This window comes from Carcharodon carcharias, chromosome 17 (genome assembly GCF_017639515.1).
Source record: "Carcharodon carcharias isolate sCarCar2 chromosome 17, sCarCar2.pri, whole genome shotgun sequence".
Classification (NCBI taxonomy): Eukaryota; Metazoa; Chordata; class Chondrichthyes; order Lamniformes; family Lamnidae; genus Carcharodon; species Carcharodon carcharias.
This window is the reverse complement of record NC_054483.1, coordinates 81,189,816-81,199,097: the sequence shown is the minus strand read 5'-3', so window position 1 is coordinate 81,199,097 and position 9,282 is coordinate 81,189,816. Positions and strand designations below refer to the sequence as shown.

Below are 9,282 nucleotides of genomic sequence, written 5' to 3'. Positions count from 1 at the left end.
GATTGCTGATAAATCTGCAGAAAATGCTTGCAGCAAACACTAAGCTGAGAAGATGCCAGTGACATTTCGTTTGACAATTTTGTTGAATTTTATCAAGAACATTTAGGAAACATTTTAGAACATCTAGACCAAATATAAGTGGTTGAGTGTAGCAAAGTAAAATTAGTATACTAATACTGTAATTTAATGACAATTATTAGGCTCCAGTTTGACAAGCCTAAATGATGCTTCAAATACCAAAGTTGCATATAACAAAAGCCCATTTATTGAAATGTTCAATATCCTGTGACCTGTAACCCAGCCTCCATGAAGCAGCACAGTAAGTTATTGCAAGACAGCAGAAGCTTCTAAGCACTGAATTTCATGTACCGAAGTTGAAGTTTATAGAGATGGCAATACTGAAACAAAGTGACTGCATAAAGGCAGCTATGGTTTAAAATATATCACTGCAGTTACCTTAACTATTACTTAATAATTAACAAGTTGCTTCATCCAAAGTGGCGGCCAACAGCTTTCCTATAGTGAAGGAAATAGGAGTCGACTATTCAAGGGTCATGAGGACTCGAAACGTCAACTCTTTTCTTCTCCGCCGATGCTGCCAGACCTGCTGAGTTTTTCCAGGTAATTCTGTTTTTGTCTTGAGCTTGGTTATTGGTTCTTGACCAACAAGTATCTCCATTCTATTTACCCACCTACTCCCCATATCCAGCATCCTTTAAGGGTGGAATGAGGGAGGGAGAATTCTATTCACCGTCCTTTGTACGAAATGATGCTTTCTGATTTCAGTTCTGACTGGCTTGCTGGAAATCAATATAAACTGGGTTAGAAATTAGTTTACCCTGGTATTTGGGCCTAGAGTTCACAATTCCCAACATGCACATATCTGTTCAGATAGAGGTGAGCAAAAGTCATGTACCCACCTCATCAGAGGCACTAGTTGGTGCATCTCCAACGCTGATCTCTGCCTCTTAACACTGTTGGCAGGCTCTGCATAGACCTGGAGGGTGCAACAGCATTAGCGGCAGCCTGCTCTCTCAGAGACAGGGTACCTCTTAAAGGGAAGCACTGCTGTGATGGAAATTCTCGGAAACTGAACACCAGGGCAAACATAAGTATCCATAATGACATGATGCTGCAGGCATTAGTGATGCAGGTGGGTACAAGGAGAGATGGTAGAGAGGTCAGAAGATCCTCAAGATCAACCCTTAAAAGGGATGTGGATAGGAGTGAGAATGCTCAGGGAAACGCTGACTGCATTGGCTAGCCTGACATGCAGACTTATTGCTTGTTAAGGAGCCCAGCTCCAATTTGGTGCTCCATGCCATATTTGCTACCATTTCTGGAGCCTCTGCTCTATCTCCTAATCATGCTGCAGACACAGTGAGCTGCATTTTTATGGAGTTGGGGAGACTCCATGGAGGGGCGAAAATGGCAGCTGGACTCAGATTCCAGGATTCCTGGCCCCATTTCCCCTGGTTTTCGATTTGCAGCAGTGCCACTTGAGTGCAGATTGGTTCAGGTGGTAAGCCCACAGCCTTCATGCTGGACTAGCCAGCTCCATTGTGTGGATTGGCATGTTCTAGTCCTCCACAACGTTCATGGACTCAGGCCAGCTTTTCAGAGTCAAGGTTCACAGCACCTGAGCTGAAACAGTCTAGTTGAGGGAACTTTTTGAATGCAAGTTTAAAAGGTCTTGCCTATGCCCCCATGCCAAGCAACGCCCCTACCCACCACGTCCTACCCTCCATGCTTAGCTTTTCCTATCTACCCATCCCTCCCCATGGCCTCCATAGAACCAACATAATGAGACTTGGTTGAGAGCCAAATTATTTGATTGACAGTTCTGGCTCTCTGTCAATTTCACAATGCTTATTTACACAAGATAAAGAGGTTTCAAGTATTTGCAGTTTCTGCTTCTGAAACTTTAAAGGGTCTTGATGATTGACACTTATAGGAAAAAGCAATTTTTATGTTTATTTTAAGCTTTTTAACACGTTCTAAGTCACTGTGGGGTTCATTGGTTCTACACACAGTGTCTTGTGGATGGATGGGCATGAAGGGGGCATGAGGGGTGAGAGCTACACAGCCTGTTTTTATTACAACTGGTATTAAGTATCAATGCATCGAGATGGGTCTTTTCAGCAGCCTGCCTCCACAGTCGGCAGTTCATGGCTGCCTCTGAACTCTTCCTAGGGACAGAGGGCCCAACTCTCGTTATCAACCACCCCACAACCACCACCCCCAAAGGCAAATCCCACCTTTGTGGGCATTTTCTCCAGAAGTGGGTGCACCAGACTGGGACATCGCCCAAAAGCACTGGCCCTGCTTTTACTGTGACTGTTTGTTCACATCATTTTACCTGAACAGCTATGCCTTTTGGACAGATTTAGTTCCCTCTCTACCTTCTCATGGTGCTTCCTGCCCTGTTGTTGGATACAAAATCTCCCTTAGCGACTCCCAACAAACAGATTTGATCATTCTCCATAGGATCCGCTCCAGAACGCTTTCTCCTTCACTGCCATCTTCACAAACCTTCCTTTGGCCAGAAAAAGATCTTGGAACACACTAGCATGGTGCCTGATGCAAGACAAAAACCAAAAAGGGAAATATGATGACAGGAAAGGTCACATCAATTGCATTTATATAGAAAAAAAAAATTCTCTAACTAGAACTAAAATAATGAACAGGATTTTCCGGCCCCATCACAGCAGGTTTCCACCACGGCAAATACTATGAACCATTCAAATGTCAGTTGACTGATGGGACTGGAAAATCCCGCCCAATGTTTCTTTAGGATTAGCAATTTAATTTATCTGAAGAATATGAAAACTGACTTTGAACAGTATTCAGCTAATCTATCCCTTCACTGTGATAAAGAGAAAAACAAGAGAAGCCTCGAGATGGGAAAGGAACATAATATCGATGTGATAAAAGGCGACAGAACCAAGAGAAATCAGAAGCGCAGTCATTTAGAGACATTTAAAAGGCCCAAAGGAGGGATTTATCAGAATATACGAATTAGGAGTAGGCCACTCTGTCCCTCGAGCCTGCTCCATCATTTAATGAGATCATGGCTGATCTGAATGGAACCTCAACTCCACATTTCTGCATAACCTTGATAACCTTTCAACTTCTTTATCAAGAATCTATCTAGCTCTACCTTAAAAATATTCAAAAACTCTGCTTCCACTACTCTCTAGGGAAGAGTGTTCCAAAGACTCACGACCCTCAAAAGAAAAAATACTCATGTTTTAAATGGACGCCCACTTATTTTTAAAGTGGCCCCTAGTTCTAGATTCTCCCACAAGAGGAAATATCCTTTTCACACCCAACCTGTCAAGTCCCCTCAGGATCTTATATGTTCCAATCGTCACCTCTTACTCTTCTAAACCTCAGCAGATATAAACGTACTCTATCCAACCCTTCCAAAGAACAACCTTCCCATTTCTAGGTATTAGTCTAGTAAACCATCTCTGAACTGCTTCCAGCACCTTAACATCCTTCCTTCAATGAGATGGCCAATACCGTACACAGTACTCCAGATGTGGTCTCACCAAAGCCCTGTATAAGTGAAGCATAACCTCTACTTTTGTATTCAATTCCCCTCGCAATACAGAATCTTTACAGTGTAGAAGGCCATTCGGCCCATTGAGACTGAACAGGCTCACTGAAAAACCAATCTGCCTAATCCCACTGCCCTGCATTTTCCTTGTAACCTTGCACGTTCTCTCTTTGGAGATAGCAATCCAATTCCCTTTTGAATACCTCAATTGAACCTGCTTCCACTTCCCTTTCAAGTTCGTTCCAGACTCTAAACACCCTTGGTGAAAAATGTTTTCCTCACATCACTTCTATTCCTTTTGCCCATTACTTTGAATGTGTCCTCTAGTTCTTGATGTTCTCAAGTGGGAACAGTTTCTCACCATTTACCCTGTCCATACTCCTCAGGATCTTGAATACCTTTATCAAGTATCCTCTCAGCCTTTTCTCCAAGGAAAACAGTCCCAATCTCTCCAATCTATCCTCGTAGCTATAGTTCTTTATCCCTGGAACCATTCTTGTGAATCTCCTCTGCACTCGCTCCATATCTTCACATCCTTCCTCAAGTATGGCACCCAGAACTGGACACAGTACTCCAGATGAGCACGAACCAGTGCCTTACACAAGTTTCATATGACCTCCTTACTCTTGTACTCAATGCCCCTATTAATAAAACCTAGAATACTACATGCTTTACATAACATACTATTAGCTTTCCTAATTACTTACTGTATCTGCATAGTAACCTTTTGCGATTCATGCACTAGGACACCTAGGTCCCAGGAAAGCAAGAACCAAATGGAAAGGGCATCTAAAAAAGAAAAATCAAGCAGAAAGGAAATCAAATAAAATGGCGGAGGGGAGGCAGAAAAGCAAACCGATCACAAGCAGATTGCTGGAGTTCTTTTTCTGCAGAGAAAAAAATCAGACAGAAAAAAGGGAGAAAAGGGCAAAATAAAGTAATATTAAACATTTTACATGATACTTTTTTTGCTTCATTTCCTTAGTATCTTTGCTGTTCATGCATTACATGAAAAATCCCCAAAGGATACAAGAATAATAATTACAAGGAACTTACAATTTTGCTGATATACAAGAGCAAACAATATATATTTCTGTCACTGGGGAATCAACTGCTATGTTGAATCTCCCTTGCAGTGCATTTAACCACTGTTTTCAGGGCACTAACAATTAATTAAGCTCTTATTAACTCAAGTATTTCAACTTTATTAAGCCAAGTATCCCTTCAGTCAATTCTAGGATGGTTTCTATGCAGTGTGCCATAACATTTTCAGCATGTGCATTTTTAAAGCAAGATTATGGTACAATAGCCATTACAAACCATAATTCACAGAAATAACCTGAGTTGGAGAACAGCATTCTGATGAATTTACAATTTAATGCTATTATGCATACAAAGAGCAAACCATATCCCATCTCATTGGGAAATCAATTTGCTTGTTGATTAACATACAGGCAGTTCATGTAAAAATGTATGCAGCCAGATTAATTTATTCGGCATGTTGTGGCTTCATTCATCAAACTTTATATTGTAACTTTTGTTGAACATAGCCTTGTGACAATTACCTAAATAGTTTTACCAGCAAGTAAGTAGAGGTGCCTGGAGTGGCAAGACAATCATTGGATTAAGCTCACTATCATGCCCTCACCATTATTCATAGCATCATCCAAACATGGCCTATTGAAATGGTAAGATAGTTGCAGAATATCCATGAATATCAGCATTGTAGCTGCAAATTGAGGGTATTTGTATTCCTGAGTTGTTTTGGTTTTCCAGGCGGAGGCTGAGGACTACAATTCCCAGGATATTAGTGAGCTCCAGTGCAGAGCATGGCAAGACAACAGGTCACACATGTTCGATCCATCATTCCTCCACAGCTGTATTGGCAGGGCGCCTGCATGGTGGTGTGATGCAAACCAACAAACATGGGACCAAGGTGTGGCACGAAAAGTTAAACCATGTAACAGGGAGTCAAGAGCAGATGGAAAAGGGAGGTCGGTTCCACGCAGCCGAAGTGCTACCCTTAGCTCCATGCTGCTGACGGGAGCTAGGGCTCAGAAGCCCTGACAGCTATTGGTAGCTCTATGCTGCTAGGAGTTGGGACTCAAGGAAGGTCAGAAGCAGCATTTGCTTGGTACAGTTGGGGAGACTGCAGTTCAGAGAAACTCAGGGACAGTGACAGCTCAGTTAAGACAAAGGAAAACCCATGATTAGTGGAGATCTGCTGAGAGTAAATAGGAAGCTGGAATTAGGTGCTGGGGTGCAGACTTGTGAATCCAATCATAAGAGATTGAGCAACTCAAGCAGTCATTAAGGGAGTCCAGATTGGAGTGGCTTTTGAGGGAAATAAGCTGTATCCTCAAAAGAGAGGAGCCAAAATCCCCCGTGAGGAAGACAGAGTTTAAAGAATTTTGTGACTTTCAGGTGATCCCTGACATCTAGGTGGGATACTGAGAAATTTCAGATGTCTTGGCTGTGTCTGTCATTTAATGCGCATTGTGTACACAGTTTGTCTGTTAATTCACGCTTACCTCATGTTACAAGTGTAAGATAGTACTGACTGCTTGCTTTGCTGACTTTTGTATTGTAACATTTATTCTGTTAGTTTTAAACTATGGAATCTTGTGGCTTTGTAAGTAACTGAGATTTCAAATTGCATCTACTTCAAAAAAAGTTACTGGTCCCTAACAGGATTGTAACAAAAATGAAGGTCTGGTCAGGGATCGTAACAATATGTACAAGTTAATTTTTTTAAAAAGTGAAGCTAATGTTTTTAAAATAATTTTTTGTACACAATACTTTCCTGAGTGTAACTAAGGAAAAGCATTAATCTAGTGCAAGCAAGAGTTTCCTATTCTATATAGTAACAAGGACAGCTGAATAAATACAGTATCAAAATAACATTAAAAGCCTTAAGGATTCATATCCTCAAGACAGAAGATGTGCAGATTAAAATAAACTCCAATGCCTGCATTTGATAATATTTGCACTGAATTTATATTCATTTCTGACTTACTTTATACAAGTGCTGGTCAAAATAGATTTTCATCTCTCAAACTGCAGATCGGTATTAATGCCTTGTATACCAGTCTGATATGTTTCAATCATATTCCAATCTACTCTTCATGTGACTATTCCAATATAAAATCCAAACTACTTTGCACTGCAGTAAAGGTAAGCGTTTGTGAATTTTGACATGTAAAACGGATTGATATATTTGTTAAGTAAATGGTCTTCCCTCCAATGTAACTCCAGTAGGGCCTCCAAGATCCAGTTAAGGCATTTGGTCGACTTCTATCTGCACTGTATTACACCTCCATTTATACTACCCAATTTATTAATGATTGAAAGATGGCTATCACTAGGAAAATTTGCATCTCATTCTGCAAGGCCCAATGAGAGACTTTTGAAATGCTGGTTCAGTCAGGGCAAAAATAAACAGTTTTGTTCCATTCATTCACATCAACTGTTTGACCTTACTCTGGCTGACGTTCGAGAATGAATATGGTATGTATTTTGCCTTTAAAATGCATACAAGCAAAGACACATTATTTGTTAACCAACTATAAATAGGTAGATAAGAATACACCACAATGAGGTACAAAGAAGTAACTTGGAAATAGTAACATTACACCATTTTATCTTAATCTGATCATGATGTTAGTGTTGCCAACAAACTACTGGCAGTGACAAGGAACAGGCTACCACTGACTCTTCCCTACCCTCCACTACAAAGCCCTAGCTTAAAGATGATTGCAGAATAGCACCATGCCTCAACAGCATGCACCTAAATGCAGGCAATATGCCCTCATTAAAAAATGACAAAATATGAGGCGGGTAGTGTTTTTCTACTATATAGAAACTCAATGGAGCTGAATTTGTAATAAAATGAGCTAACTTACCATCTTGCAGATCACACCAAGGTGCTGCACAAGAACTTTTAAATTTTTAATTTAAAATTTAAGTTTTCCTTTTAATTTGTAAATGTATTTTCACTGAAAATTATAAACAAGTCCCATAGAAACAGTATAAAAGAAAATACAAAACACTGAATTGGGAGGAGATTGACCATTAATTAACATTTAGGATCTGCGTAATTTGTCTTTTCCTTAATCCTTAGCACTAAGCCCCTATTCTTCCATATTGTTTTATTATAGTTGCCAAACTGCTTCTTTTAAGCTTCAGTCAGGAATAATCAGATGCAGAAAACAATTTTCCATGCATGATGTACTTCCTCCTCTCCTAGCTCCCCACAAGTATTATTTTTCTCTTTACACCTCATTTCTTCCCCAAAATCTCAAAGGAAACCAAGTTCAAGTTTCCCTGATATTCACACAAATAACTGATTGAGAGCCAGATGGAGCTTATTAAAATGCAGTGATCTCATGTCCCAAATTATCTTTAACAATCTTCACAATCTCTTCAGCTATTCTGCCTGCTAAAACTGGACATGTATTCTGCGTAGTTTTTCTTATTGCCAGCATTACTTGCCAGAAAATGCATATCTACTTAAACATACACCTCAAGCAAATTCTTCTTCTCTCCAACTGCTGCATCCAACTTGACAATCAATGATCACTCTCAAATCACTTTTTGCTCAATCTTATTTAAAACTTGCACTCCGTAGTGTGCACTTGGCTGTTTCAATGCACCAATATGCATTCCTATACATTAATACACAGCCATCTCTCCTTGTTGAGATTTCTGTACATATTTTTGAACAATATTCTTCATAATAGAGAAAAATTGCAAGCATGAAACTGTATTAATTTAGGCATTATATATACTCATCTTCAAGACATCTTGAACAAGGATCTCAAAAAGCAAATTTAATACTAAAAATATACCCAATGTCATTCTTTAACTAATTTTGTTTTAAGTGGGCAATTCATTATCCAATTTACAAATTCAGCTTCAATTTAGTGACGTTTCACTTTAAGTATTTGTTTGGGAATTTAAATAGTTTATTTTGAAATTTGAAATACAATATTACCCTTTCTAAATGTAGCCAGCCAGCAACATCCAAAGAGATGCTCTATAAATTTGATATCTCTGATCTCCCCCTTCAAGAGTTCACATTTACTTGCATCTGATGTCCTTCTATTATAATGGATTCAGTCCACACAACTCCCATAATAAAAATATAGAGATCAGATTACACAATCTCAGGTACAGGTTACAAAGAAAAACAAAATTGCATCCCTTAGCTACATGCCCGGATCCAATGAATGTCAGACAACTTCTTCAATGACACAATTTGACACCGACGCTTCATGAATATTCAAGTGTTCTAGTTTGTTAATTGCTGACCATGGCTTTCTCCACAAACCTGAACACATCATCACTTTAATCAACATATTTGAGATGTAATTTTTGTCTAAAGAAGGAGTTAGATTTGCAAGTCCTGCTTTACAGTTAAACGTTCCTTCTTGCTTACTGCCATTCTGTGTAGAGGGAGCAGAATGATAGCATAATTAAATCAGCAGCACATAGAACACTTTTAAAAGGTGGCAGGTCATTCAAGGAAAAATAAGGTAAGTGGAATTATAAACATACAAGCAAGTTCCCTACCCAAATGAAATAAACTATTGAAAATAACAGACATTTCTAGAGGCATTATATTGTAACTTTTTTCTCTTCCACGACAGCAAAACAAATACTGAAAATGCACGTATTCCTTTATCATATGTATAATGGAAATATTCCACTTGTGGCCCAAG

At 39.4% G+C, this 9,282-nt stretch overlaps 1 long non-coding RNA gene across 1 annotated transcript; it reads right to left on the bottom strand.

Annotated features, from left to right (window-relative positions):
- Positions 1 to 242: 242 nt before the first annotated feature.
- LOC121290131 lies at positions 243 to 2,572 on the bottom strand. Its single transcript, XR_005945711.1, has 2 exons — positions 2,360 to 2,572; positions 243 to 800 (listed from the first exon to the last, which is right to left on the bottom strand). It is a non-coding gene; the product is annotated as an uncharacterized LOC121290131 (long non-coding RNA).
- Positions 2,573 to 9,282: the final 6,710 nt, after the last annotated feature.